This window comes from Vombatus ursinus, unplaced genomic scaffold (assembly GCF_900497805.2).
Source record: "Vombatus ursinus unplaced genomic scaffold, bare-nosed wombat genome assembly UNPS02014832.1, whole genome shotgun sequence".
NCBI classification, from domain to species: Eukaryota; Metazoa; Chordata; class Mammalia; order Diprotodontia; family Vombatidae; genus Vombatus; species Vombatus ursinus.
Window position 1 is genome coordinate 54385614 of NW_020954610.1, and position 21973 is coordinate 54407586.

The 21973-nt window shown below is 40.6% G+C and overlaps 1 protein-coding gene across 2 annotated transcripts in view; it reads left to right on the forward strand.

Moving 5' to 3' along the window:
* Nucleotides 1–21973, forward strand: part of TMEM114 (transmembrane protein 114) — a 44893-nt gene that overhangs the window by 16591 nt on the left and 6329 nt on the right. The window lies entirely within an intron of this gene.

Genomic DNA, 21973 nt, shown 5'->3' on the forward strand with positions numbered 1-21973 from the left:
CATTATTCCACTAATAACCTTAGGTCTCACTGACCTTGCAGAGATTATGGAAGTCTGATTTTCACATTGAAAGACTCTTTGAACATATTCGATAATGGGAGAGGCACATAAACACATTTCCTCTCAGCAGGAGGCTGTTATATCTTTTTGAGTTTCTTCTTCTTTTTTTATTCATCCTTTTCTTTCAATAAACATTTTTGATAGATATTGCCAAGATGAAGGTACAGGACTAGAAATTTGTTTGTTTTCCTTTAGATGACACATGAATCTTTGATTCTTCAATGAGAAAACTAAAAAGCATCTCATGGTTTATATATAAGGGAGGTCACACCCAATCTTGTGTATGTGTGTGTATGTGTGTGTGTGTGTGTGTGTGTGTGTGTGTGTGTGTGTGTGTATGAATAGGCCTATGTGAGCAATCTCAGGCACCATGTGCCTCTGACCAACTCCCTGGCATGTTCTCTGGGGTACAACTTCTGCAATGTATGCTTTCCCTTGTCCAAGATTGTGTGGTACAGTGGCAAGATGGATCACTATATTTATAGTCAGAGGACTTGAGTTCTAATCCTGACTCTGTCACTTACTATCTATATGAACTTGGATAAGTTATTTTCCTTCTCTTGTCCTCAGTGATAATAATAGTACCTAACATCCATATAGCTCTGTAACACTTGCAAAGTGCTTCACAAATATTATCTCATTTAATCCTCACAACAGTCCCAGGAGGTAGGTGCTATTATTAGCCCCATTTTACAGATGAGGAAACTGAGAGGGTGAGAGAGGTTAAATGACATGTCTAAGACCACACAGCTAATAAATGTCTGAGGTAAGATTTGAGCTCAGGCCTTCCAGACTCCAAGTCTAGTATTGTATCCATTGCACCACTGAGCTACCCCAAATGCATTATCTATGCAAAAAAGTAAGTTGGACTAGAAGAATTCTATAGTTCCTTTTTGCTCCAAATCTATGATCCTATAATCCTACAGTTCAGGAAACATTAAAATAAATACACACACATATATTTATTAAGCACCTACTATGCACAAAGCACTATGCTAGACACTACTCGGGAAAAGATGTGGAATCACAGGCCAAGTCTCAGGGTCCATCTTCTTTCTATTACATTGTGCTGATCCTCTCTCTTCAAGGGTGGGTGACCTTACTTTCAATTTTCTAGGGAGGTAAAAGCATTCATTCAGTCCCACTAAAATAACCATTACAAAATTGTACTTGAAAACTCTCTGCTGGTTTAGATAATGCATGTAAAAAGGTTTTGAGATTTCTGAAGCACTGTGCAATTGCGAGGGATGATTATACCAGGCAGTCCATTTTCCATGTCTGACTTGTAAGAGAGGATGGTTAGCAATTCTGTCCAGTGGGGCCTGGATCTAGGATCTAAATATTTAGCACTTTACCAAACTCATAGTTCCAAAAGATAAGCCTTGTCTGAAACATTAGCACATTCTGTAGCCTTGTAAAGGATGAATTAATTTCAAAAGAGAGCAGAATTAAGAATCAATATTCATGTTCCAAAAGTCTGGTCCTGAAAATCTGAGAATAAAAAGAAAAAAAAAACCCTAACCTTTTTTTTTTTCCCAACTGGAGCGTTTACAACTATTCCACAGGGAGCCTGCTCTTACCCAGACATTTAATTGAACATGCACAGTCAGTCAGCTTGCAATGTGTCTGGAAAAAAATACACAAAGTCAACCAGGGCTTAGCCGACACCAGGAAACCTAATTAATTTCTAAATGAGAAATGATTTTATTTTCTCAGCTTGTAATTTGGAGTTGAATGCCATGTAGCTTACAAATCTAAGTATCCAGGGTTTCTTAGTACCACCTGCCATAATGCCCTTTGCCTCAGAAAAGTTTTCTTCTCTCTCTTCCTAACCAAAATCATAGGAGTTGTACTTTTATGTCTGGTTTCTGCCTTTTAAGACAGATATTCCCAACCAGAAGTTAGTATCATAATAATAACCCTTCACATCTATAGGGCACTTTAAGATATCTTCTTCAGAAGGAACCTGTAAAGTACTTAGTGCAAATGCCTTTATTTCCATTTTATAGAAGGGAAAGCTGAGGCTGATTGAATTTTAGAACTGGAAGGAATCTTAGAAATCATTTAGTTCAAAGTATTCTTTTGTTAAAGATAAGGGAACTAAAGCTCAGGGAATGGAAGTAACTTGCCCAAGGTCACACAGTTAATGAGTGGCAAAGGTTGCACTATAACCCAGGTATGCTAATTCTGGTGCCATGCTGTCTTTCCACTATTCCCTACTCTCTCCTCTATGAATTGACCACTTCAAGAGGGTTGTGTTCAGTTCTGGGCACCACAGTTTAAGAATGGTATGGACAAGCTGGAGAATGTTCCAAGGGGAGGGCAAGCAGGATGAGGAAAGACCTTAGGTAATCTGGAGAAGACTGGGTTGGTGGGGTGGTGAGAGGAGGGTGAGTACAACTATCTTTAGGTATTTGAAGGGCTGTCACATGGAAGAGAGGCTAAGCTTGTTCTTTGTGGCAGCATGAATAGACTGCTGAACATGGACTTAAGAAGACTTGAATTCAAATCCTCCCTCAGTCATTTATTAGCTATGTGATCCTAAGCAAGTTCCTCAACTTATTTCATCCTTAGGGTTGTTGCGAGGATTAAATGAAAATGAGATGATGAATGTAATGTGTGTGGTAACTCTTAAAGTGCTGTAGAAATGCTGTAATTATTGTTGTTGTCATTCTGTTTGGCTGCAGTGAGAAGAATCTGAAGCAAGCAGTGGAGATAGCAAAGGGGCAGATTAAAGCTTGATATCAGAGAACACTCCCTTACAGTTGGAGCTGTCCAGAATAGAATGGCCTCCAAGGTGGAGGGTTCTTTCTCCTCCTTGAAGGTCATCAAGGTGTGTCTGGGTGATGACTTGCCAGGTTTGTTAAAGTGGGGATTCCTTTCATGTATGTTTTGGATAGATGGCAGCTTCTTTGGACTAGTTGGAAGCTTCCCTACCAACTCTTAAATTCTGTGACTCTAATTTCTTTGTTCTTCTAGGCAGTCTCCCTTTCTTACCTAGACTGGAAGTGCAGTGGCCACTCACTGGGCTGACACTACTGTTTATCAGTATAGAAGCTTTAACCTGCTCTGCTTTTCTCTCCTGGGTTGGTTTGACCCTTCTTAGTGGCCCTTCACGCCTGGGTGTTCACCATATTAGTGCCAGACTTAATATGGATACCCAATTGACTTTAGTCCTTCTACCTGGTGCCAAGTTGGGATGAAATGGCTTCCTTCCATATTCTGTGATTGAAACCTGGCTCCCCCTGGTGACACAGACTCTCTGGTCATCCTTTCCAATACTGGCTGTACTATTCATTTCCCCTCAGCTCACTGGGAGGGAGGAGTGAGTTGGGATAGTCCATGCTCCTCATTGCCACCTCCTGATTCTCTTCCTGGCTTCACCACTCAGTAACCTCTTCATCTTTGGGGTTAATATAATTCATATTTACTATCCAATTGAAATCCTGGTAGCTGTTGTCTATAGACCACTAGGTCACTCCCCTTCCTTTGAGCTTCTTTCAATTAATATCTACCACCCAATCAAAATCCTGATAGCTGTTGTCTGTAGACCTCCAGGTCATTCCTCTTCCTTCCTCAGAGTTTGGTACCTGGCTCACAGTTTTTCTCTTTTCCAACATCTTCCTTCATGCTTGGGGACTTCAACACATACACACACACACACACACACACACACAAACATACATGTATATATACTGTCGCTCAAACACCCTAACCACTCAGTTCCTCAACCCACTCATTTTCTCATGACCTACTTCTCCACCCTACCTCAGCCACACACAAAGATGGTCATACACTCTATCTTGACATCACCAACAAATGTACTACCTCTATGTTCAAGAATTCCAAAATCTTTTTATTTGATCATAATATATCGGCTTTCCATCTACCTTCTCTTATCAAACCCTATTCTTCATCCATACTGTGTTCTCCAATACCTTGATGTATCACGCCATCTCCCCTGTACTTAACACTTTTTCCTCTTTTCCTCATCTTGACCTCTTGATGAACCTTTTCAATTTTATAATGGCCCCTTCTCTTGAGTGCCCAGCTCCCTTATCGTATTGCTGATTATATCCTGCCAAGTCTCAGCCTTGAATCACTACCACTTTCCTCTGCCTGTGTTCTAACATATGTGCTGCTGAATGCAAACATTGAATTCACTACATATTTATGTTACACAACCTCAACTGGGTCCTCATTATTGCTAGGCAAACCTACTATTCTTCTCTTATCACCTCACTATTTCACTTCCCACATCAGTTCTTCCAAACCTTTTCATTTTTCCTTGGTCTTTAATAGGTGTTCCCACTCTTTCTCCTGTCATTTTCTTTTTATTCTCTTACAGTTTGGCTTCTAAATGCACCATTCCACTGAAACTGCTCTCTCCAGAGCTATATGTGCCAAATCCAATGGCCTTTTCTCAATCATTCTTAACTTCTCTACAGCCTTTGACACTGTTGATCACTCTTTCCTCCTTGATACTCCTTTCTCTCTAGGTTTTTGAGAAACCACTCTCTTCTGGGTCTCTGCCTATCTAACTGCTCCTTCTTAGTGTCCTTTTTTGAATCCTCATCCAGATGATGCTCTCTACCTGTAAGCGCTCCCCAGGGTTCTGTCCTGTACCCTCTTTTTTTCCTTCCTCTACCCACCTTCACTTGGCAATCTCATTAGCCACCATGGATTTACTTGCCATGTCTGTGCTAGTGATTCTCAAATCTGCATATTCTACTTTACCATCTCTTCTGACCTCAAATCTTGCACGTCCAACAATGTTTCAGACATCTTGAAGTGGATGTCCAATAGACATCTTAAAGTCAACATGTCCAAAATTGAATTTCATTAGCTTTCCCCCTCCAAACACCTCCCCCCTTCACTTCCCTATTTCTGTCGAGGGCAACACCATCCTCCCAGTTCCTTATACGTACTACCTAGGTGTCATCTTGGATTCTACATTGTCTGTCACACCCCTACATCTAATCTGTTGCTAAAGTCTGTCAATTTCATCTTTGCAACATCTCTCAAATATGTCCCCTTCTCTCCTCTGACACTGTCACTATTTTGTTTTTGGCCAGGCAATGAGATTAAGTGACTTGCCCAGGGTCAAGTGTCTGAGGTAGGATTTGAACTCAAGTCCTCCTGGCTCCAGGGCCAATACTCTATCCACTGCACCACCTAGCCGCCCCAACTGTTACTCTTTTGGGGCAGGTCTTTATCACCTCATGCCTGGATTATTGCAATAGCCTGCTGATGGATCTGCCTGCCTTAAGTCTCTCCCTACTTCACTCCATTTTGCATTTAGCCACCAAAGTGATTTTCCTAAAGCACAGATCTGACCATGTCACCCCATCCCCCCACTAAATAAACTCCAGTGGCTCCTGATCACCATTAGAATCAAAGTGAAAACCCTCTGCTAGGCCTTCAAAACCTCTCATAATATAGCTTCCTCCTACCTTTCTAGTCTTCTTAGAACTTACTCCTCATCTTGTATTTTTCAATCCAGTGACACTGACCTCCTTCCTGTTCCACAAACAAGACACTCCATCTCTTGATTATGGACATTTTTTTCTGTCCCCCATGCTTAGAATGCTCTCCCTCCTCATTTCCACCTATTGACTTCCCTGACTTCCTTTAAGTCCCAACATAAATCCCACCTCCTGTAAGAAACCTTTCCCAATCCCTCTCAATTCTAGTGCTTTTTCATCTTAATTATTTCTTATTTATCCTGTATTAGGTTGTGTATATTTATTTGCTTATTGTCTCCCTCATTAGATTGTCAGTTCCTTGAGGACAGATATTGTCATTTGCCTCTTTTTGTATCTCCGATACTTAGCTCAGAGCCTCAGTAGGTGCTTAATTGATTGACCGACTGACTATAGCTCAGAATTCCTGAACTCAAGAGATCCACCATCCTCAGCCTCCCCCAGTAGCAGGAATTACAGCCATTTGTCACCAGACCTGACTCTGATTGTGATTTTAAAGCCATATGTAACAGATCTTCAGAATGGGTGCTATCCACATGCTATTCTCTATATCAGCTTGCCTTCCTTGTTTTTCTAGGCTTCACAGCTGAAAATGGAATACAACTGATACTTGTCCCCCCCACCAAATTAGCTACTTCTCTCTCTCTTCTCTCATTCGCCTCTTCCATGATGTCAAGTCCTTAGAGAAGCGACAAATATCTACTCTATATGAAAAAGCTTTTGGAATCCCTGATTCAGAGACTTTGGAGAACTATACATTCCCATATCCATTTCCCTAATGATTCCGATTCCCCTTCTAAAGCAATCGTTTAGTTAATTCCTTAGAGGACAGGTCCAGAGCTCAAACTTTTTAAGGATTATTGTGAACCGACTTCCTTTTAGTGAGTTGAATAAGGGTTTTGCATCTTCTGAGATGTCTCCTGGCTTGTCAATATTGAGAAGGTATCTACACCAAGACTGTTGCCTTGATATTATCCTCTTGAATTTATGGAATATTAACTTTTTTTTTTGCTTTTTGGTGAGGCAATTGGGGTTAAGTGACTTGCCCAGGGTCACACAGCTAGTGTTAAGTGTCTGAGGCTAGATTTGAACTCAGGTCCTCCTGACTCCAAGGTCAGAGCACTATCCACTGTGTCACCTAGCTGCCCCCTCCTTAACATTTTTCAAGGCACCTTCACAAATAATATTTCATTTGATCTTCACATTCCATTCAGGGAAGTAGGGAAAGTACTTTGATCCTCATTTAAAAGATAGTGAAACTGGGATGTAACAGGAGAATGGTGGGCTCCACTGAGGTCATAGTCTAAAAGAGGGCTTTGAATGCTCAACAAAAAGCGTACGGCCTTGAAATATTAGGACAAGTTTTAAGTAACATCATATCTAGCATTCCTGATATTAAAAACTATACTTCCAAAACACTCTGATGCCAAGTTGTCTTAAAATGACCTAAGTTTCCTCATCTTTAAATGAAGGAAATAATCTCTCCCTTTCCTCTCTCATGGACTGTTATCAGAATTAGATGAAATTATGGATATGATAGTGCTTTGAAAACTACTCAAATGTAAAGTGATTGCTATAACCTACCATTTAAAATGGATTTTGTTGTATTTATTTCATTCTAAAAGACATTTATTATGTCCTTTCTTTGTGCAAGGCACTCAAGATGCAAAGATGGTATAGTTCCTGCCTTTAAGCACATTATTATTTTTTTTTTAGGCAGTTGGGGTTAAGTGACTTGCCCAGGGTCACACAGCTAGTAAGTGTCAAGTGTTTGGTTTGAGGCCGGATTTGAACCCAGGTGCTCCTGACTTTAAGGCCGGTGCTCTATTCACTGCGCCACCTACTTACCCCTACATTATTTTTTACAGAGGAGAAATGAAGGTGGAGATAAGACATATATGTAAATATAATATGAAGTAGAATGTGATGAGATCAAAGGAGAGATAAGATAAAGTGCTTTAGAAACATCGGAGAAGAGAGAGAACCAGTACATTTAGCTTCTTTCCCAACTGTATCCTCACATTTGTGACTATGTAATTTCTACCACCTTCACAATTTAGGATATGAATGCTGCCTGACATAGGGTTCACAGGATTTAGGGCAGGAAGGGATGGATCTTGGGAATCACTGAATTGAACCCTGTAATTTAATACATGTTAAAACTAATATGTTTGCATTTTTCTTAGGATTGCCTCAAGCTTTTTTCAATTGATTTGAAAACATTTAGATAACTCCAGAAATCAGTTTAAATGCAATTGTCTCTCTCCTGGTGCTTTCTACCAGAAGCAAAAAAGTGAGCAGTGTTTGGCAGGTAGCTAATTTAGTTTTTCAAGATTTGGAGGGAGGAACTCTGCAGAACAGATGAGTTATATTTCATTGATGAACATCTTAAGAACCCAAGTATTACTTTAATATTATGGTAGCAACTTAAGGTAAAGACTACTGAATTAAATATATATATATTTGAATATATGATATAATATAATATAATATATGTATTATATATTTTGCTTAAGTTTACTGTTAACTAGCTGTGTGGGCTTGCACAAATAATTTTGATAGAAATAAGGCCTTAGAGAATGAAGCCTTCTAGTTAAAAACGAAACTAAGCTCAGAGTGAGTGAAGAGTCATTTATTTTACGGTTTTTGGGAGAACCGGGCAAAACCTCTCAGAAGAGATTGTGCTGATTATAGAAGTGAGAAAACGCTTTATACTGTTAGAATGCCGTGACTCCTCCCTTCCAGGCCTGGATTGGTCCATTCCTTTCCAAGTTACAAACTTACACATTCACCCATCCCACGTCCCCTTGCCATGCCCTCCTCCATCCCTCGTCATCCAAAAGACCATGCCCTTTGTCCTACTTAGGGCTAGTTAAAACCAGTTCTGCCCTCTAGAACTTTGGGGTCTATTAAAAGATTAGGGCCCTTCTCATTGGCTTGCCCTTTCAAAGTTTTGCAAGCTTGTTAAAACAATGTAACTTCTTTGCTGATGTTGTAGGATGTCAAAGGTTATTTTAAATTGTGGGAGCCCTTACAGTATTACTAACTTCTTAGGTTATCTTAAATTGTGGGAGCCCTTACATTGTTACTAACTTCTTTGCTGATATTGTAAGATGTCAGAGGTTATCTTAAATTGTGGGAGCATCATACCTTGGCCCTTATGATTTCACTGCCTCCCCCTCCTTGTGCCTCAGTTTATTTTCCAGTAAAATGAGGATAATATCTTTGCTACTTGCCTCATGGGGCTACTGGGTAGTATGTCTTGGTTCATCAAACATGGAATCTGGAGTCAGAAGACCTGGGTTTGCATCCTGACTTTGTCCCTTATTTTTCCTGTGCATCTCTGGGCAGGTCACTGAACCTCTTTTGACCTCATTTTCATTAAAGTGTACAGAAGAGGTTTGGACTAGGAGACTTTTAAGGTTCCTTTCAAGCTCTAAAGCATACAATGGAGATAAGAGTGGGCTGGCTGTGGAACAGAGAAATTATCTGGGTTATACAGTGACCTTGTTAGTTTCATTGTTGAACCCACTAAGATAGTTTGGCGTAACATTACAATATTTATTACAATGGCATTCATTTGTTCATTCAGCAAACATTTATTTATTTCCTAAAAGTTTTAGTGATGTGTTTTGTTTTTCTATTATGAACATTTACAATTGTCCCTACTCTGAGATTCCTTGCAATAGTAAAAAAAAAAATTAAGCAAAACTAACAGTTGTAGTGACCTCATCTGAAAGCACATGCAACATTCCACATTGGCAGCACCCCCAACCCCATTTAAAAAATTAACAGAAATCTGTTTTCTCTTTTTCCCCTATTGAAAAAAAAAGAAAAAAGAAAAATGAATTACTTATAACAATTATGCATAGTCAAGCAAAGCAAATTCCCTAATTGGAATATATATGGCTCCTTCTGCACCATAAATTTGTCACTTCTCTGTCAGGAGGTAGATAGCGTGTTTCATCATAGGTCCTCCAGAATGATGGATGGTAATTGCATTGATCCTATTTTTTACCAGCCTTCAAAATGGTTTAACTTTAAAGTGTTTTTGTTATTGTATAAATTGTTCTCCTGGCTTTGCTAATTTCATTCTTCATCAGTTTATATAAGTCTACAAAATTGTTCATTTTTGTAATATTGGTATGATAATATAAATTATTCTTTCAGTTCTGTTCACTTCACTCTATATCAGTTCACAAGTCTTATTCTGTCACTTTGAATTCATCTATTTCTTCATTTCTTACAGCACAATAGTACTCCATCACATTTACATAACACAACTTGTTCAGCCATACCTCAATTAACAGGGGCATCCCTTTAATCTCAGGACTTTTTTGCAGCCACAAAAGGAGTTGCTGAAGATATTTCTGTAAATATATGATCTTTTCCTTGTTCTTTGATTTATTTCAGATTTAGGTCTAACAGTGAGTGGTATAGCTAGGTCAAAGGGCATGCACTGTTTAGTAAAATTTTGTGTATAATTCCAAATTGCTTTCCAGAATGGTTATACCCATTCACAGGTCCACCAACAATGCATCAATGTGCCTCTTTTTCTGCATTCCCTCAGGTATTTATCAGCAGACATTTATTAAGCACATACTATTTGCTGGGCAATGAGGGAGATACACTCTTCTTAAAGAGCTTATAGTCTAGGAGAGGAAATATAACTTGTACACAGACTACTGCAGAGTCCCTTCCTCCAAATCTAGAGGAATTAGGTAGCTACCTACCAAACACTATTCACTTGTTTTCTTCTGGAAGAAAATACCTGCAGAGACACAGAGATAAAGATTATACAAATTAGAATATGAGGATTCCATGAGGACAGTTCAGTGTACTGAGTACATGGCATAATGACAGCAATAGGGCCTCACATTTTTAGCACATGTTATACTTGTCAAGGCATTTTACATACATTTTCTCATTTGATTTGCCTAATCAAATTCAATAAAAGAATAAGTGAAAAAAGCATTTATTAAGTACTTATTATTTGCAAAGCACTGGGCTAAGCCTGCAGATACAAATAGAAAAGTAAGACAATCCCTATTCTCAAGGAGCTCACATTTGAATGGGGAAGACACAAGGAAAATTTTAGCTGCAGCCTAATCTAATTAGTATTTATTAAGTGCCTACTTTTTCTGACGCACTGTGTTAAATGCTAGGGGTACAAAGGAAAACAAAACAAACATCTTAGCCTCTAAAAAGTTTTGATTCTTCTGGGGAGAGATATGTAGAAAGACAAGTCCATACTTGATCTTTTGAGGAGGGAGAGAACATTACAAACTGTGTGGGGGGGAGTGAAAGATGAAAAAAACGAGGTGGAGGGAGGATCAGAACAAGCTTTCCCCAGGAGGTGGCATAACAGCTGATTCTTGAAAGAAGCTAGGGATTCTAAGAGATGTAGGTGGAGGGAGTGTACTTTAGGCATGGAAACAGATTGTGCAAAGAAATAGGTGGAAGGAAATGCCTGGTTTAGGGAGCTATATCATAGAGTTTAAGGAGGGGAGCAGTGTGCACTAAGTCTGGAAGGGGATGTGGGGGCCAAAGTCCTTTAAATGCTAGGAGGAGGATAGAGAAGCTACTATTATCTCTGTCTTAAAGATGAGGAAACTGAACTATCCAGAGGCTGTAACCTGCTCAGATTTGGTGATAAAGTCAAAGTCTGTCTTGTTCTCCATCTCAGGTAGCTTAGGAATACTAGAAAGATCTCATTTAAAAAATCTTCTTTTTATTGATAACTTTTTGTTTTGATGTCCTCTTAATTTCTTTTATGTAAGCTACCCTTCTTGGTTTTCCAGATTCAAAATCATGAATGGAATGCAGTTTTGAATCCTTCTGCCCTCACCGATTGAGCCATCCATTGCAACAAAGCTTTTAAAAAGAAAGGGATGAGGGGAAGCAGTTCAGTGAAACCAATTAACTCACCAATTGTTTCTGATAGTGTATGCAATATTATATACCTATAGTTCCCCACCTCTGGAAATTGGGAAAGAGATATACCTAGGAGAATTTCATTATAACGTGGTTCCACAGTATATACCCTTCTCTGAGAAAAAGGTTGGTAGAGTCTTATGAAGTTCAAATATTTGAGAAGGGATTTATTTGTTCCCTGGAAAGAATAGACAAATAATTTCTAATAAAGTGCACAGAGGCCAGGACTTTGGTTATTCTGAGCTTTCTCTTGAACCACTGCATAATTTTAGAAGAAACAAATATGTGGCACCAGACTACCTGGTGAATTTTCTCTTTTTAGGCTGCTGACATTGGACTCCAATTATGAGGCCAGGGAGCCTTGCTCCTCTCAGAGCTCTTTCTTTTCTCCATTTGAAGCTTTTTGCTGATCATTAAAACTATTTCCTTGTTGGTGAGAGAGGGGTTCTGTTTGGAAAATCTTAATGAAAAAACCCTTCTCACATCAAGTGCTTGGAACAGAGGGAAGTAACAGCCAAATCAGGCATCAGGTGTCTCCAGAGGCAGCTCACTGTGAAAGATGGTAATGGTGACTTTCAATTACTGTGACATGTGGCAGTGCCACTTACCAAACACTGGCTCATACCTCCCATCTACCCCCCCCCCCCCACTCCTCCACTCCCCACCCCAGTACTAGAAGAATAAACATTCTTATAAGACCCTGGGAGGAATAGGACTTCATTAGCATTAATAGGATTCTTAGTTGCTTATTACTGCAACTAAATCACTTTTATGGGTAAATGCCTTTGAATACAGCACAATCTGTTTCCCTAATTGTGCAGACCTTTCACAGCATTTAATCAGGTTTCAAAAAGAAAAGAAGAAAGGGAAGGAAGGAATTGATATAGTACTTTACAATTCACAAAATGTTCCCCTTAGAGCAATCTTGTGAGGTGGGTAATGAAATGATTATTTTCCCCATTTTATGGTTGAGGAAACTGAAGCCCAGAGATGTTAACTTTATTATAGTCAAATATTCAGCAATTGGTGGTGGTGGGACTCAGACCCAGGTTTCTGATTCTGAGTCAAGAAAGGAAAGGAAGGAGTAAAGAAATAAGAAAGAAAAGAAAAGGAAAAAGAGAAGACGAGAGAGAAGGAAACAATAACAATGTTTAGTATTTTGCAGTTTAAAAACACATTACATATATTTTCTTTTGTGATCTTCACAACTATTGAGGGAGACAGGGCAGAGAATATTATACCCATTTTACAGATGAGGGAATGAAAGTTCAGAAGTGATTTGTTAAAGGTCACAGAACTAGTACATGGCAGATATGTGGTTCAAGTATAAATTTTTTGACTTCCAACTCTTGAATTTTCCATTGTATCACACCTTCTTTCTTTATTTTTTGATGTATTAATTTTATTTTTTAAAATTTATTTTCTAATTTTTAAACATTTTTATTTAAAGTTTCAAATTCTATCCCTCCCTCAGATGACAAGCAATCAGATATAGATTATACATGTGAGAGTTGAGCTCTGGTACTGTGCTGTCCCAAGCTTTTTATGCTGGGTATCTGGGTCTTACTGATGGCTTTCACTGGGATTCAGGGTTTAGCTGCTTGCTTTCTCCGGAGGGTAGGCTTCCTTTCTGGCTTGTTCTGGGGGGTGGGGCCTCCCCATTGGCCTGCTCCAAGGGTGGGGCCTTGCTGCTATGGTAATGGAGTCTTTCTGGTGGCTGGTCCTAGAGGAGGGATCTTGTTGCTAATCTGCCCCAGGGGTGGGGCCCTGCTGCTGGGCTGCTATGGAAACAGGGCCTCTCTACTGGGAGGGCCCAAGTGCAGGGTCTTGCTGTTGGCCAGCCCTAGAGTGGGGCTTTACTGCTGGTTAGTAATGGGGTCAAGACCTAGTTGGTGGCTTGTGCTGAGGGTAGGGATGCTGGGGTGGGGCCTTGCTGCACTGCACAGAAGGCTCACTTGCCTAGAGGGCTACTGATTTGCTGGAGGGTGAGGCCTCAATGATGGATTGCACCAGTTCTGGAGCCACGCTGCACGTGCCCTGCTGTGAGGCTCACTGCTGCTGCTGCTTTGGATCATGCTCTCCTCACACCCCAGTGAGACAGACCTTTCCTGCCATGCTGGTAAGCTGCTTCCCCACTCCTAAACCAATTCTGAGGCAGTTTTCTAGTTGTTCAGAGGGGAATTTGGGAGGGCTCCAGAAGGTTCCTTCCTCACTCCACCATCTTGGCACTGGAAATATCACACCTCCTTTAAAATGAAAACAGAGTAGAATCTCTATATTTATCCTTTAACTTCCTTTGATTTTCTTTCATTTTAATCCAAACATGTGATTTAGTCATTGTAAGGAGTTCCCTGGTAAGGAAACTTTTGTTGCCAATGTAGATCTGCACCTGCTTGACAACTTTTAGTCTTAGAGAGTTGCTGGGCACACGGACCAGTTTAGGGGTTTGCTCAGGGTCATGCAGCTGGCATACATCATGGACTTTAACCAGTCATGCTGACCTTGAGGCCAGCTCTCTGCTGACCTTATCACTCAACCTCTCTTGTTTCCTCTTGATGTTGTCCTAGAGCTGTCTCTAAATCTCCCAGGGGTCTAGTGCCCCCTTCTCACCCCCAGATGCCCATCCCTCACCCCCCTGCATTGCCACTGAGGGTGCCACAGTGTCTATCTCCAGATCTTCTCAACATCTTTTCTTTCACATCAAAACTACCCTACACCTTCTTATCACAATGAAGAGGTTTACCTACAATTCCCAGGAAAACCTTAAAACTTTTAGATTCCTTGTAGACTCACTTAATCTCTCTTTGACAAAAAGAACCTGGCTTCAGTTTTGTTTACCAGTACCAGGAAACCCTTAAAGTTTTAGAAACTGCCTTATTTCCCTTTGAAAGCAGACTTCCCCTTCCAGCTCCCTTCATTATCTATTCTCGTTGTCTGTTCAAATCACTCAGATGTTCCACATGGAAATTCTCACCTGGACCCTTTTCCAAATGGTCCACCTCCCCCATCAACTGGCTTTCCCATTGTTTTGCCTTCCCGGACTTTCCCACCCTTAATCCTAGCTAGGCGCCAGTGTACCCTTCGCCCCAGCTTGCTGGCCACTCCCATCCAGATCTCCCTAGACCCCTCCTCCCCTCACCCCAAACTGCTTGGCCACTCCTTGGATCCCTCCTCCGGTCACTCCAAACTGGATGGCCCCTCCCTCAGTCTGTACTTAAGGCTCACCTTTCCCTCATTCTGATGCTGAGCTGTTCTCAAGCTTAGAAACTGAGACCCCTCATGCCCGCCCTTATGGGCGTCACCTGGCCTGACCACCCTAGCCCCAGCCCCCTCTCAGACGCTGAGGTTTCTAGACTGCGTCACGCTGCTCGTCCTTGCCAGCGTCACCTGACCACTTTGAAACCTATTTAGGTCACTGATGTTTGGGTTCCTTTGGAGTCTGGTCTATATACTTATCTTTAATAAACTTTTTCTCTGGCTGGAAGAAGATCTGAGTTGAATTCATTCAGGCAGATCCGTGCCGTGATTTGGGCTTTTTCCCACAATCTTGGGGTGCCTCTGTGCATCTAAGAGCACCCCAAAACCAACCCCCCCTTTCTGCAACTCCAGATCTTGTTAATGACCCTTCTAATCTTCTGAAGAGTGGTTTGAAAAATAAGATTTGTTGGAATCTTGAGAGCGGGTAGACCTAGATTCTAGCCCTGGTTTTACTACTACAAGCTGTGTGATCTTATGTAAGTCACTTAACCTCTAGGCCTTATTTTCCTCATTTGTAAGATAAGGGGTTTGGCATATGATCTCCAGTCCCAGCTCAAGTCACACAGCTAATAAGGAACAGAAACAAGATTTGAATCAGTGTTTTCTCACAAGAGGGACAGGGTGGTATAGTGGAGGGGCATTGTATTTGGAGTCAAGAAGACCTGGGTTTGAATCCTGCCTCAAGCACTTACTAGCTGTGTAACCCTGGGCAAGTCATTTAACTTCTTTTGGTTTCTATTTTCTTATTTATAAAATGAAGGCATTGGATTTTTTGACCTATAATCCTTTCTAGCTTTAAATATATAATCTTATGGTTCCAAATATAGGGTCCTTCTGCCACATTACAGGACCTCTTAGGTTGTACTTAAATTTCCAATTTTACTGCTAACTCTGTCAGCCACTTAATGCCTCAGTTTCCCCATCTTTTAAATGATCTATCTATCCCAACTACCTCACTAGGATGTTATGAGTCTAAAATGAGAATCTCAATGAGGTGTTTTGAAAAATGAGAAAGACAGTCCAAAGGTCAAGAATTAAGATGGTGATTTTTATAATCATTTCATTTGCATTAGTATGTGAACAATTAGAGCAGGAGCAAATAGGATATGAACTCCTTGAGATTGGGAACTTGTCTAGCTTAAAGTTCTTATATAAATTATTATTATTATTATCATTAATAAAAAGCCAGCTGCAATGACTTTTCAGCCTGCACATTATAAGTTCTGATGTCTTTTGTCATTATTTTGAACTATTAGGAGTGTGATCTTCTTCTACATTCATTCCCTCCTATGGTGACAGTGAAAGGATACGTATTTTCTCATCAATATTATTAGAAGAACTTCATTTTTAATAATTTGGCCAAATAGAGTGATAGCAGTGCTGGATCTGGGTCTGATGGGAATGGAGTAATTTCATGGTTTCCTTAATAATTTCATAACCACCTCAGGCTCTCTACAGGAAACCTGGCAGACAGCCAAGCTCACCTGGTCTTACAGCCTCTGTGTAGATGGGGGGTAGGATTTATGAAACCAAACCTTCTCTACTCACTGTGCATACTTCCTTCTCTTCCTTCATAGAACATTGTGCTCCATGGGCAGAGCCCTCCTAAGGTAAAGGATGGTTTGGGGCCTCAAGTCAGGGGAGAAAGATAGGGGTCTTGTAGGGACAGGAGGAGGTGGTTCTAGTACATGGTGATAAAAAAGACCTATGTATGTAAGAGAGGCAGCTTAGAGTAATGGATAGAGTGGGTTCAAAGCCAGGAAGACCCAGGTTCAAGACCCTCTTCTGACACATATTGGCATGTGACCTGAAGCAAGTCATATAACCTCTTAAATGTCTAGTCATCTCTTTCTGACTATACATTGCAGAAATTGCAGTGGTTGAGAGAGTTTTCTTACTAATGGAATTACAAGTTCAGACCATATATGTATTTGTTTACATGCAGGTACATGTATATACACATGTGTATATATGTGCATGCATGGATAGTTATATACACATGTGTATATACATGGGTATGCATGTATATATATGAGGATATACATATATGTATATATGTGCAGACATGTACAAATACCTGTAGGCATAGTTTATGTATATGTATTGTATATATGTGTGTGAATGTACCTGTATATCCATCTATCTATCTATCTATCTATCTATCTATCTATCTATCTATCTATATATGTGCACAACTGTATATGTATATGCAGTGTGGTTCACCTGGGCCTGCACCCCTACCAAGAGATCTGCATTCCATGTCTAAGAAGTAGAAGGAAAACACAAGTAAAGAAGCATATCTTGCATTTTTGGTCACCTAGTCTCTGTGGGTTGAAGCGGGTAGGCCCAGCTCCAAAGAAACCTTCCCCTTTGTCACCTCTTTCACTACTCCTTCCCTTTCCACCTCTTCCCTTTCCCTCTTGCAGTGGCAGTCTGTCCCAAAACAGAACCGAAAGAAGGCATATGTGTGTCCTGGGCAAAGTTTGAAAGTGATACTCCTACAATGACAATGTGTGAGCCAAAGGCAAGATGCAGTTCCTTTTGGTGAAAGTGTACTACTCTGATTCGCTTTTGCTAATGGAAATGCTGAAAACGCCATCATTTCAGCTTAGTCCAACTTGCTTTTAAAAAATCAAATGTCTTAGCTATCTATCATTCATTCATACATTCATTCATTCATCCATCCATTCATTCTTTCATCTATCCATCCAAAACAACAAAGATTTGCTAAGTACTGTTGTGAGGAACATGAAGAAGAATGAGTTTCTGTTTTCAGGGATCTGAAAATCTAGTTGGAGAAAGGTCATCAATAAGCTGCCTTCCCTACAGATGCTTTCTTTGATGGGGCTATGCTTTGATCACTGGGTACTCCTTCAATCAGAGCAGATCACATTCTCTCCACACTTCATCTGTGTGATTACTACCCATTTCTTTCCATAAATTCTCCATAGAATTGAATAGAAGGCTTCATAGAAGCCTGTCTTCCCCTGGTTCTTTAAATAATTTACTTAGCACAGTAGGGGCTCAATGTAGGGGATTTTTTTTTTAATCTGACTTGACTTGATTTGGCTGTCTTATTAACAAGATACCATTCTGTCTGAGTCTAACTCACTTTGGAAAGATGTCTTGGATACTTGTTCATTTAAACTTTAATATACAATTAGGATCATAGATTTAGATTGGAAAGGTCCATAAAGGTCCAACCTCCTCATTTTACAGGTGAGGAAATGGAGGTCCAGAGACTTTTAAGTGACTTGCTCAGGGATATACAGCTAATAACTGTGTGAAGGAGGGATTTGAACCCTGGTCTTCCTGATCAGTGCAATAGATAGATCACCAGGCCTGGAGTCAGGAAGATATAAGTTCAAATCTGGCCTCAGACACTAGCTGTGAGATCCTGGGCAAGTCACTCAAGCCCTATTTGACTCAGTTCCTCAATCTGTAAAAATACACCGGAGAAGAAATGACAAATCACTACACTATCTTTGCCAAGGAAACCCCATGGACAAGGCCATGAGTTCACAAAGAGTGAAGGTTCTTGACTTCAAAGTGTCGCATTTTGATGAGCCTTGTTATCCCCAGTTGGCTGTATATATTTCCTACTCCCTTAGTCCTGGCTCTGACTCAGTTCCCTTATGCTCTTTCTATCCTTCTTCCTATCAAAAGCTACCTTTTGTCATCTGGAAGAGATCTGAAGAACTCATTCTCAGTAAGAGATACATGACTTAACATGTCTGCTCTCCCAGTGGGTATGATCTTCACAAGGATGATGTGAATCCAAGGATTGAAACTAAACTAGAATGAGGTAATTTTAGGCATCAGAGGTAGACCAATGAGGGAGAATTTTTTCAGTGGGGGGGCAGTGGAGCCCACTTTGCCTAACCAAAAGGTTGTTCCTGAAAACGAGATACGAAGTCAAGGCATCATGAAATATAAGCAGTAGAAGGACCCTTAGAGATCATTTAGTCCAGCCCCTTCATTTTACAGATAAGTACACGGAGGCCCAGAGAGCAAAGAAGTTTGCCTCAGGTTAGTTAGAAAAAGAGCTACACACTTCTAGGGCTATATCCCAAAGAGATCATACAAGTGGGAAAAGGACCCACGTGTACAAAAATATTCATAGCAGCTCTTTTTGTGGTGGCAAAGAATTGGAAATTGAGAGGATGCCCATCAGTTGGGGAATGGCTGAGTAAGTTGTGGTATATGAATGTAATGGAATACTATTGTGCTATAAGAAATGACAAACAGGTTGACTTCAGAAAAACCTGGAAAGACGTGTATGGTCTGATGCTGAGTGAAGTGAGCAGAACCAAGAGAACGTTGTACGCAATAACAGCCATGGTGTGTGATGACTAATATTGATAAACTTAACCCTTCCCAGCAATACAAGGATCTAAGACATCTCCAGAGGCCTCGTGGTGGAAAATGCTATCCACATCCAAAGAAAGAACTGGAAGTTGAATTGCTATTTTTTTTCTCTTCTGTTGAATTTTGTTTCTTCTTTCTGATGGTTGCTCCTATTGGTTTTAATTTTTACTTACAACAGCACTAATGTGAAAATATGTTTAATAGGAATGTAAATGTATAGCCTATATCAGATTGTGGGCCGTCTTGGGGAGGGTGGTGGGGAGGAAGGGGGAGAAAAATTTTAAACTCAAAAGCATATGGACGTGATTATTGATAAATCAAAATAAATTAATAAAAATTAAAAAAAGAGCTAGGACCAAAATCCAGACTCCTGGCCCCTAATCCGGTGTTCTTTCTATTCAAAGGGCATTTCGGCATTTGCCCTGTGACCTTTAGGGACAGCTTGCAATTTTTTTGCATTCAGTGAGGGAGGAAGCAGCTGTGGGCGGGGACTCTAGCAACTTTGGTCTAGCCTTGTGACGATTTGCTTCCTAAGCTTTAAGGATGTATCCTTACCCTCTTTCTCCCCAAAGGACTTTCCCTTCTCATTAGGACTTGCAGTTTCAGGGACCCAATCTTTTTAAAAAAAAGGGTGGGGGGAGCTCAGATAGAAGCATTTATACAATGCTGCTATTTCACCACAGAGAAAATATGGCAATGAAGTCAAGTAATTCTCAGTGGGCAAGAAACAAAATTATAGAATCTCCAAGTTGAAGGAGACCTGAGGCTCCCTCTGTGCAGATCTGGGTTTAAACAATAATCCCTTCCTTGCAACAGTATCTAGGGGAGTGGTCATCCATTCAGCTTCCTTCTGTTTGAAGATCTCCAGTAAAGGGGAAGCCTCCTCACTACTTCTGAAGCAGCCCATTTTTCTTTGGCATATCTCTAATAGTTATTCACTCTACTGGGTTCAGTCCTGGTTTTCTTGAAATCAAACCTCAACTTGCTTCTTTGTAACTACTCCCATTACTCTCTCCCTGCCATGCCCCATTGCTTTTGTTTCTCCTCTCTGGAGCTAATCTCTCTTCCACATAATTGTACTTCAGAGAGTTGAAGATAGTTCTGATGTCTCCCCGTCTTAGATATAGTTAGGTGGTGCAGTGGCTAGAGAACTGGGCCTGGAATCAGGAAGACCTGAATTCAAATCTGGCCTTGACACTTACTAGCTGGGTGACCTTGGGCAAATTACTTAGCCTCTGTCTGTCTCTGTTTCCTTATCTACAAAACGGGGAAAATAATAGTACTGACTTCCCAGGGTTGTTGGAGCATTTGTAGAGACATTGTTGGTACATTGTAGAAGCATTTATACAAGGCTACTATGTCACCATGGAGATAATAAAAAGAGATAATATTTGTAAAGTACTTAGCACCATGCCTGGCACATTTCCTTCATTCCTTTTGTAAATCTTCTTTTTCTCAGATTAAACGTCTCCAGTTCTTTCAACAAATCTTGGTTTAGTTTGAATTTGAGGCCCTTCACCATCCTAGGTGCTTTCTTCTGGACAGTCTCCAACTTATCAATGGCCTACCTAGATTGTGGCTTCTGAAACTCAATGCAGTACTCTAGAGGTAGTCTGACTGGGTCAGAGTATGGTAGGATGATCCCGATCCTGGACACTGCCTCTCGAATGCAGCCCAAGTCTGCTTCAGCCTTCTTGAGAAGCTTCCTTCTTCCCAAGGTCTTCCCCGAACCTCCCCATTGCTAGGGTCTTGTGTTTATCTCTGATTATATATGTTGGCTGTATTACAATATTGACTCATGTTGATCCAGGCAAACTGGCTGTGCTTTTCTGTTTTATATTTGTGAGATTGATTTTTGAGCTGCATTTGAGACTTTATATTCATCCCTATGAAATTTTATATTATTAGATTTGTCCCGTTGTCAAGTCTGGGAAAAAATCATGACCCTGTTACCCAGTGTTAGCAATCTCCCCAGTGTGAGTCAGTAATTTCTCCAGCTTTGCACCATTTACAAATTTTCTAAGCGTGCCAAAGCATTTATAAAAATGTTAAGCTGCAGAAACTCTCTACCGGGATACTTTACTGGAGACCTCCTTCCAAGCTGACATTAAGCTGTTAATGACTACTTTTTGGGTCAGGTCCTCTTTGGGACAGGCAGGTCTGCAGGTGAGGGCTTGCCTAACTTGAGACCAGTATGTCCTTTCCGGCTTTACTGGGATATCATCAACATGAAGAGTCACACAGACTCCTTTTCTCTCCCTTGCTTTGGTGGAGGGGGAAGAGTATTTGTGTGCATGTTGTAAACATTATGTTTTCCAGCAGAAAGGTATTTGGACACTTGCACTAGTTAAAGAAGATGAAGCCCTGTGATCTGGAGTTGAGGTGAATTGTTCTCCTACAGCACGAAGGGAAAGGAGAAGAGGAACACTTTTGTATGAGTCTCAGGACAACATTTGCTTCCTCTGATTTGGAAATGTGAATGTTCATCTGATGTTTGTTATTATTATTTTGTTTCTTGGTCCATGGACAGAATTACTGTATAACAAGATGTGATTTCCTTGAAAGATTTTGATTTTATCTGTTTTATCTTAACACATCTGTTTTATCTTCACCTCATTGTGGCCTGTGAAGCATCTGGAAATCTTCCTCTCCTCAGACTAAGTCAAAGGGTGGCAATGGGCATGTGTAGTTGGTGCCATGGTATCTTGGGGCTGGTGGTGGTGGTGGAAGGGAACCTACAGCTGTATGTTTTATCTTAGGTGGGGAACAATGGCGGCAGCAACAGTGGTGGGAGACCTTGGATACTCCATGGGTCTCAGATTGGGGCAGTGGAAAGAGCACTAAACTGGGTGTCAGTCCTGGACCTGCCA